The sequence below is a fragment of the Scylla paramamosain genome, unplaced genomic scaffold, assembly GCF_035594125.1.
Source record: "Scylla paramamosain isolate STU-SP2022 unplaced genomic scaffold, ASM3559412v1 Contig44, whole genome shotgun sequence".
Lineage (NCBI taxonomy): Eukaryota > Metazoa > Arthropoda > Malacostraca > Decapoda > Portunidae > Scylla > Scylla paramamosain.
In genome coordinates, this window is record NW_026973709.1 from 117,501 (window position 1) to 127,500 (window position 10,000).

General features: G+C 41.2%; 1 protein-coding gene and 2 long non-coding RNA genes across 4 annotated transcripts in view; 1 reads left to right on the forward strand and 2 right to left on the reverse strand.

Moving 5' to 3' along the window:
- The window catches only part of LOC135098092 (uncharacterized), a 25,269-nt gene extending 17,569 nt beyond the window's left edge, over positions 1-7,700 (reverse strand). Inside the window, exon 1 of the long non-coding RNA XR_010266546.1 lies at positions 7,688-7,700. This is a non-coding gene — a long non-coding RNA (uncharacterized LOC135098092). The remainder of the gene's footprint in view (positions 1-7,687) is intronic.
- Positions 1-10,000, forward strand: part of LOC135098088 (uncharacterized) — a 28,802-nt gene that overhangs the window by 15,485 nt on the left and 3,317 nt on the right. The gene's annotated exons all lie outside the window — the stretch shown is intronic.
- The window catches only part of LOC135098091 (uncharacterized), a 20,795-nt gene continuing 18,485 nt past the window's right edge, over positions 7,691-10,000 (reverse strand). For both annotated transcript variants that reach the window (XR_010266544.1, XR_010266545.1), the window contains 2 exons: positions 8,112-8,302; positions 7,691-7,780 (listed from right to left, as the gene is read on the reverse strand). This is a non-coding gene — a long non-coding RNA (uncharacterized LOC135098091). The remainder of the gene's footprint in view (positions 7,781-8,111; positions 8,303-10,000) is intronic.

The following is a 10,000-nucleotide window of genomic DNA, read 5'->3' on the forward strand; positions in this document are numbered from 1 at the left end:
TCTCTCTCTCTCTCTCTCTCTCTCTCTCTCTCTCTCTCGCTCTCCTCTTATGGTAAATGACTGTCAATAAACCTCCTCCTCCTCCTCCTCCTCCTCCTCTTCTTTTTATCTTCCTCTCTTTTCTTCGTCTTCCTAAACAGTTCTCTCTCTCTCTCTCTCTCTCTCTCTCTCTCTCTCTCTCTCTCTCTCTCTCTCTCTCTCTCTCTCTCTCTCTCTCTCTCTCTCTCTCTCTCTCTCTCTCTCTCTCTCTCTCTCTCTCTCTCTCTCTCTCCTTTTTTCTCCACACTTTTTCTTTCGTTTTTTTCTCTCTATATACACTATCTTTATTACTCTCCTCCTCCTCCTCCTCCTTCTCCTCCTGCTCCTCAAGGAAAACGTAAAATAATCAAATAGAAAACGAGTAACGAAATCCTCACTTTTATTTAATTTTTCTTTCTTTTCTTTAGTTTCTCCTTGAATTCCTTAAACGTATACTATTAAGAAAGATATTAAGACGTGTATTGATAACGAAAACGGAGGAAAAGTCAATTAGTAAGTGATAAAAGGGCTATTTCTGTTTATATTGCAATTCTACATTTTTATTTAGTTACCCCTTCAATTATTTCAAGGAGAACTATTACGGAACATACATGGACAGTTATAGAAAATGGAGAAAACGCTAATTTGTAAGCGAGAGAGAGAGAGAGAGAGAGAGAGAGAGAGAGAGAGAGAGAGAGAGAGAGAGAGAGAGAGAGAGAGAGGGGGGAGTTTAAAAAGCTGCGGATATGAAAGATTGAGGGGAGAGGAGAGAGTGAAAGCCAAAGACAACAACAACAACAACAGCAAAAACAACAACAACAACCTACTACTACTACTACTACTACTGTTCATCGTCTTCTTTTCCTCTTCTTATTCATCTTTTCTTTTCTCTCTTTTATTCCCTCTCTATTTATCACTCGTTCCATATATACATTACCTTTATTACTCTCCTCCTCCTCCTCCTCCTCCTCCTACCGAATTTTATCCAGAAAACTCTCATTTGAATATATACGAAGAGAGAGAGAGAGAGAGAGAGAGAGAGAGAGAGAGAGAGAGAGAGAGAGAGAGAGAGAGAGAGAGAGAGGAGGGGAAGGGGCGCAGTAACACCATCATCAGAGGAAAGGGAGACGATGTTTTCTCTCTCTCTCTCTCTCTCTCTCTCTCTCTCTCTCTCTCTCTCTCTCTCTCTCTCTCTTCGGGTGATAATGGCGCCTTCGGGTGATAATGTACTTATGTTTAAATAAAGAGAGAGAGAGAGAGAGAGAGAGAGAGAGAGAGAGAGAGAGAGAGAGAGAGAGAGAGAGAGAGAGAGAGAGAGAGAGATTTCTACAGCCTCTTTAGACCACACACATACATACACCCTTCCTCCTCCTCCTCCTCCTCCTCCTCCTCCTCCTCCTCCTCCTCCTCCTCCTCCTCCTCCTCTTCCTTCTCCTCCTCGTCTTCTTCCTCCTCCACCTCCTCCTCCTTTCATAACCCATACAATTAATATCAATTTATATCACTTATTGCTAATCTCCTCCTCCTCCTCCTCCTCTTGCTTTCTCTCTTACCTAAACTGCCAAGATAATATATACTCCCTCTAATTTTACCTCCTCCTCCTTTTCCACAACAACGTTAAGTTACACAGACAATGAAAGGAATGTTCTCTTGGGCGAGAGGTACTGCCCGCCAGGTAGGGGACACTACTTGCACCAACTCATTCGTTAAGAAAATCTTATAACTTAGATAATAATGGCTTAAAACGCACACAAGCCAAGCATACTGTGTCCTCAGCTCATAATGATCCCCCTCCTGCTCTTCCTGCTTCCTCACTGATGCACGTAAGGGTCACGGCTCGAGTTCTACCCTTGGCATTGTAAGCGCGGGACTGAACTTGCTCTCCTCGGCACAGTGACACGAGAATGTGGCAGTGGAAGTCATTTTAGCTGAGCCAAAACTACACGTCAGTTACGTTGTTGTGAATGGGCATTGTTGGCGAGGTTTTCCACGGCTCTAAATGGCTGACAGACCGTGGTGGCGCCAAATGTTAGTGCGATATTAGTGCACAGCTGCTGATGTATGAAGTGTGAGCCAAATAACACAGATAAGTGACTGATAGAAATTATTATTTAGAGAATTAAATATACTAAATCATATAAATGTATTACTTCTATGGTTTTGAAAGGAGTCTTCATTGCAGTGATTCAGCATAATTAATTGAAAAGTGCATCACTGCCGCTAATGAAAAATAGTCATAATTTTATATTTTTGTTTCATTCCTGTATCTGATTGGCTAAAGACCTTATCACATTCTTGAATCGAGGCCTCTGATTGGTGCGCCTGGTGGGTGCCGAAGTCTTTAGCTCCAAGCTGCTGAGCGCTCCAAGAAGGGGGCGCAAAGGTATACCATACCCTCTGACGAACAGGTTCCCAGTAAGACTGTGCAATGCCTGGATTTTCTACTGAAGATTTAGGCACAACACTCCATAATACGAGATTCAACAACAACAAGAGGAAACGACAAGCAATGGACGCCCAAGAGACCCTCGGTGAGAAGGGGAAGGCTAAGGAGAAACTAACCAAGAACAAGAAGAGGCGGCTGGAGAGCCTCGAAGACTGCACCAGCCACGAGAAGACGGTCACTGAAGGCTGTGCAGAGATGAAACATCGCGCGAGCCGGCGAGAACACAAAAATCAGAGGGACGGGAATGACATCAAAGGCAAGAAAACGATGAGCGTGGAGTGTTTTCATCCGATTATGGACCGCACCAAGAAGAGAAAGAGGCAGAACAAGGACAACGACGAGAAACAGAACAAGAGGAAGAAACAGGACACGGAGGAAACGGAAAACCAGGACAAGAAAAGGAAGAGGCAGGTTAATGACGACGACGAGAAGCAGAACAAGAAGAGGCAGAGGCAGGTTACGGACGATGACGAGAAGCAGGACAAGAAGAGGAAGAGGCTAGACACGGAGGACGACGAGAAGCAGGACAAGAAGAGGCAGAGGCAGGTTAAGGACGACGACGCGAAGCAGGACAAGAAGAGGAAGAGGCAGGGACGCGGAGGACGACGAGAAGCAGGCAAAGAAGAGCAGGGGGGAGGGCAGGAGAGAACGAAAGAAGGGGGGGAAGATGGAGTGCTGTCAATGCGTTAAGCACGGCATCAAGAGATGGAAGATGAGAGGGTGGTACAAAGACGACGTGGTGAGGCTGATGGGTGGATGCCAAGAGAGTCAGCAAGGAGAGGAACGTGAGCAGGTGGTGCCGTCTTAATATTGGGAAAGAAAACCTGGTGTCCGCGACCGTGCGCGGCCACCCGTGCCTTGTCCAGCTTGACAGCGGCTCCTCATGCAGCCTCATGAGGCTAACACTGGCCCGGAGGCTGGGAATCGTCACGGGCAAGCAAGAGACGGTAAAGAAATACTTGTTTACCTGGGCTGGCATGCTGGAGTTGGACGTGATCGAGCTGGACGAGGTGGTGGTGATGCTGCGTCGCTACGTGGCGGTCAACACGCGCATGACGGTCATTGTACGCGGGGATGGTGAGGAAGCACTACTTGGACCTAATAGTTATGTCCATGAGCCGCCTGCAGGAGGCCGAGGTGCGGCAGGAGTTCCATCCCGACGACAGCAGCATCCTGTTCCTGCGTCACCCAAAACGTCTGCGGCGGAGACAACCTTCGGACACACAACGCAAAACGTTCATGTTTGCCGCACGAGCGTTAGGCATCGAGGAGCCGCTGACGGTGATGGTGAACACTGGTAACGCGTCAACATTCTCTATCACTAAGACTGGTCAGGACAAGATGCTGTGCAGGACAGGCAAATCGACTGTGCTGCCGAAACGAGTCCTGCTGCACTTTGGTAGCGGCACAGACACTCTGCGAAAGATGGACACGATATACATGCGCCACTGGTTTGATTTCGTGTTTGGACGAACGCTGCTGTGTAAATTACAAGCAGCGATAGATTATGATGATTTGTCCATGACCTTGACGCTCAACGGAAAACGATACCGCTTCGACATCCTCACTCACGTCCTCCGTCTGCGTACGCCCAGAGGTGCCGCGTCCTCTCAGCCTCCGCCTTGATTTTATTGATTGACTGATTTTTTTGTTTTGTTTTGATTTGTTATCCATCAGGGAGGTCAGCAGAGGCAAGAAATAGATGAATAAAAATCCCGCTCAAAGAAGATCCCAAAACGAAAATAGGAGCAGTCAATAGAGTAGAAAAAATAGTCTGGATTAAGGATATAAAACTGTGTTCTTCATTAAGGATATTAGACTAAGAAAATCAAGATTATGGACAGTAAATCAAGGTTATTAAGATAAAGGATAGTAGATTAAGAAAATAGTCTGGATTAAGGATATTAGGTTAAGAAAATAGTCTGCATAAGAAAATATTACACTTAGAAATGAAGATTAAGGATAACAAAATAAGGAAAATAAAATAAAAATATCAAATTAATAAAATGGCCTGGATTAAGAATGGTAGACTAAGAAAATAGTCTGGATTGAGGATAGTAGATTAAAAAAGTCTGAATCAAAAATAGTCTAAATTGAGATTAATGCATTAACAAAAAAAATCAGGATTAAGGATGGTAGATCAAGGAAAGAGTCTGAATTAAGAAAAGTAGATTAAGAAAATAAACTGGATTAGAGATAATAAATCAAGAAAATAGTCTGAATTAAGGATAACAGATTAAGAAAATGGTCTGGATTAAGGAAATTAAGATCAAGGTTGATAGACTAAGAAAACAATCTGGATTAAGGATAGTAGATCAAGTAAATAGTTTGTATTAAGGATAGTAAATTAAGAAAGAGGTCTGGATTAAGAATATTACATTAAGAAGATAGACTGGATGAAGGATATTACTTCAAGAAAGTAGTCTACATTAAGAATAGTAGATGAAGAAAATTGTCTACATTAAGGATAGTAAATAAAAAAAATAGTCTGGATTAACGACAGTAGATTAAGTAGATGATCTACTTTGTCTACCGTCTTAAGGATGGCAGATCAAGAAAATAGTACAGATTTAGGAGAGTAAATTAAGAAAATAGACTGGATTGAGGATTATACACTGATTAAGAAAATGTTGTCGTTAAGGATATTATAATTAAGGAATCTACAATTAAGGAGAGTAGATTAAGGACATAATTTGGATTAAGGACAGTAGATTAAGTAAATAGTCTGGATTAAGGACAATAGTCTGGATTAAGGACACTATATTAAGGAAATAGTCTGGATTAAGGACACTATATTAAGGAAATAGTCTGGATTAAGGACACTATATTAAGGAAATAGTCTGGATTAAGGACACTATATTAAGGAAATAGTCTGGATTAAGGACACTATATTAAGGAAATAGTCTGGATTAAGGACACTATATTAAGGAAATAGTCTGGATTAAGGACAATGAATTAAGAAAATAGTGTGGATTAAGGCCTTTGAATTAAGAAAATAGTGTGGATTAAGGACAGTGAATTAAGGACACTTGGATGAATGTCATTAGGTTAAGAGCAGAGGTTGCAGCAATGGTTATGTACAAAGCAGTACACAGGTACATCCATGGGACTGAAAAGTTCTGTAAGGTAACACAGGCTGTGCTTGTATAGAGATATATTTATTATATTGTAATCTGATGTATTTATACACAGATATATTTCTATATTGTAATTTGATGTGTGAGTTTGAGACTTGGGTCCATATTGATGTTCGCTGTGTGCTTGTGACCTGATGTTAAATGTGTTTATATATATATATATATATATATATATATATATATATATATATATATATATATATATATATATATATATATATATATATATATATATATATATATATATATATATATATATATATATATATATATATATATATATATATATATATATATATATATATATATGGATGCGTTACATAATGACGGAAGTCTTGATAGTGTTCTTGCGAAATATTTTGAAAAATAATATTTCAGTGTGTGTGTGTGTGTGTGTGTGTGTGTGTGTGTGTGTGTGTGTGTGTGTGTGTGTGTGTGTGTTCAGTTTTCCTTTTCTTCTATAATATAATTAATAATAATTAGACAATCAACTTCATTTAGAGTCACTTTAGTAGAGTGTTCGGAAATAAGAGACAATGACCATCACATAACGCTTATCATTTTCTTCAACTTTTTTTTATATTCATTTTCCTCCTTTTTTTTTCTTCAAGTAATTCTTCTTGAACGTATTCTTTTCTTCACATTATCATCTTCTTCTTCTACTCTTGTTTTGTGTCCAACCATGACAACAACGGATGCAAGCCACGCAATATCATCACTTCCTTCATTGTTTCCACGTATACCTTAAAGACGGAAAAAGATAAGGTGCTTTGCCCAAACACGTCAATGCTAAGCCCTTGTACAACTGTTTGGCACATCTTTCCTTAATTACTAACCACTCTGAGACATCTTTTCCTTGCCCTTCTTTCTGTACATATTGTTAATAAAGAACAAAGCTCCGAAGACTGTTACTCCCCTCATCAACACAAGTCAAAGTCTTCGTCTAACACTGTGGACGCTTATCAAGACTATTCTCTCAAGAGGGAAGCTTCAAGACACTCATCCTCTAATTTTTTTACAATCGTTTCTGACTCAGTTTGGGGACCGGCGCCCTCAGGGAACATTTTTTTTCTTTCCAATTTTGTTGGCCTTGGCAGGTACCCCTCTTAAATAAAAATAAATTAAATGAATAAATAAAAATAAATAAATAAATAAAAAACAAAATGAAATAGAAAGGGATGAGGGAGATGGAGGGAGGGAGGAAATGTAAGGATGAAGGGAAGGGGGAGAGGAGGGAAGGAATGGGGAGAGAGAGGGAATGGGGAGGGAGGGAAGGGGAAGAGAAAATAGGGAGAGGGAATGGGGAGGGAGGGAGGGGGGGAAGAGAGAGAATAGGGAGAGAGGGAGGGGGAAGATAGAGAGAGAGAGAGAGAGAGAGAGAGAGAGAGGAGAGAGGAGAGAGAGAGAGAGAGAGAGAGAGAGAGAGAGAGGAGAGAGAGAGAGAGGAGAGAGGGAGAGGAGAGAGAGAGAGAGAGAGAGAGAGAGAGAGAGAGAGAGGAGAGAGCGCCATCTGCAGGTTTTGGGCGGCCGAAGCCACCATTCTCCCCCGGAAAGTCAAATTTTCGCGTGTTTTTTGAGCGCGCCAAATCAACGTCTATGTCTCAAAAATACTGCACAACAAAGTATGATTCAAGCACGTCCAACACTTCTGGAAACTAGTATGCAGTATTACCAATGTCTCCTCCCATCAAACCTCTTCCCCTCTTCAGTTCAATGACCTCCCGTTAACATGCGTCTGATCACGCTTCAACAACGCTTGATTATATTAAGTTACACAGAATGAAAGGGATGATCTCGTGGGCAAGGAGGTACTGTCCGCCAGGTAGGGGATACTTTTTGCACCAACTCAGTCGCTATGGCAGTCTTATAACTGGCCATCGTAGTGGTGACATCGTGGACATTCACTGGGGTAAGCAGATGTCATGAATGAGGCATTGCAGTCAAGGATTATTAACTTCCCGGGCCATCAAACTACCCACACATTCGTAGAAAGGCAGAGGTCATTCCACCATTGAAGTGGAGAATCCTCCTCTCGCTCATTACACTTCAATTACATTTCACGACCACGTAAGTGTTTGATGCTCACCTTGTCCGAGCAGGCGAGAGAGAGCCGAGTTCATGGCGGGTCTTGGCCTCCTGGATGGTGCGAGGAAGCTTGAGCTGAGCCAGCAACTCTTCGCTGAAAAGACAACAAAAAGGTATGAAGGCGCCACCCACTCCTACATCATCCCTGGACTGAGCGCGTCCCGCTATTACCTGCAGGAGCTCGGGATGCATTGCAAGAAAGCCATGACTTGACAACAAGGCAAATTAATCCTCATATATATTACGCGAGTGGCCTTCCTGGGTACGTTTTACACACACACACACACACACACACACACACACACCTACCCACACAGACCACACACACACCCACACAACTTCATCCTGGGATATGGAGAGTTGGTGAACAAAAAACACGCAGCACAGTGGTTAGACATAACGTCCAGCCTCCTCTCTGTCCTCACCAGCACTGAGAATAATAGGTGATGAGCGAAGGAAGGGTGTCGAAGCGGTTTTCAGAAGCTTGGAGTGAGTAGGAGGAGCCTTCGTTGTGGATCTCAATGAGGTAGTGTTGGATGTAGGGTCCCTTGTCCGGCGGGAGGCGCACGCTGAGGGCTCGGCTGTTTAGCTGGTTACTCTGTCGTACAATGACGTTCTGAAAAGAGAGGAATTTCTTGGCTACCGGTAAGGAGATGAAAGGCTTGGAATATGTCTTGGAATGGATACGCATCGGTTTCGAATCATCAGATTATACGCACAACAGAATGGAAACATACACACATATGCACACAGCTACGTCAAAATAATACAAGGGAATACAGCAGTACCACAGAAATGTCAATTCCTTGGCAATAACTACTCGTATACTGATTAGTTTGGCAAACCCTGACAGCTGATCCGAACTCACCTAATACATTCATGGTGCTTAACCACGTGGCAAGATTAATGATCTTTTCATCATTAGTTCACAAACTGTTCGTGATTGCGACCAAACAAATGCTTCTTAAGATGGGAGAAGTGTTAATGAATACATCTCAGGTAAAAAAAAAAAAAAAAAAAAGTGTGGAAACGAGAATATAGAGGATTTACCATATATATATATATATATATATATATATATATATATATATATATATATATATATATATATATATATATATATATATATATATATATATATATATATATATATATATATATATATATATATATATATGGTAAATCCTCTATATTCTCGTTTCCACACTTTTTTTGTTTTGTTTTAACCTGAGATGTATTCATTAACACTTCTCCCATCTTAAGAATGATTTGTTTGGTCGCAATCACGAACAGCTTGTGAACTAATAATGAAAAGATTATTAATACGTGGAGTCATTCACTTCCTTGGAGCGACTTGGATACAATCATGTTCACAAAACTTTCACTCAGGGTACATGCACAGCTAGTGTTTCCACCAAACGGAAAACTCTCATTTGAATATATACGAAGAGAGAGAGAGAGAGAGAGAGAGAGAGAGAGAGAGGAGAGAGAGAGAGAGAGAGAGAGAGAGAGAGAGAGAGAGAGAGAGAGAGAGAGAGAAAAAACATCGTCTCCCTTTCCTCTGATGATGGTGTTACTGCGCCCCTTCCCCTCCCCCCTCTCTCTCTCTCTCTCTCTCTCTCTCTCTCTCTCTCTCTCTCTCTCTCTCTCTCTCTCTCTCTCTCTTTCGTATATATTCAAATGAGAGTTTTCTGGATAAAATTCGGTAGGAGGAGGAGGAGGAGGAGGAGGAGAGTAATAAAGGTAATGTATATATGGAACGAGTGATAAATAGAGAGGGAATAAAAGAGAGAAAAGAAAAGATGAATAAGAAGAGGAAAAGAAGACGATGAACAGTAGTAGTAGTAGTAGTAGTAGGTTGTTGTTGTTGTTGTTGTTGTTGTTGTTGTTGTTGTTGCTGTTGTTGTTGTTGTCTTTGGCTTTCACTCTCTCCTCTCCCCTCAATCTTTCATATCCGCAGCTTTTTAAACTCCCCTCTCTCTCTCTCTCTCTCCTCTCTCTCTCTCTCCTCTCTCTCTCTCTCTCTCTCTCTCTCTCTCTCTCTCTCTCTCTCTCTCGCTTACAAATTAGCGTTTCCTCCATTTTCCGTAACTGTCTATGTATGTTCCGTAATAGTTCTCCTTGAAATAATTGAAGGGGTAACTAAATAAAAATGTAGAATTGCAATATAAAGAGAGAAATAACCCTTTTATCACTTACTAATTGACTTTTCCTCCGTTTTCGTTATCAATACACGTCTTAATATCTTTCTTAATAGTATACGTTTAAGGAATTCAAGGAGAAACTAAAGAAAAGAAAGAAAAATAAATAAAAG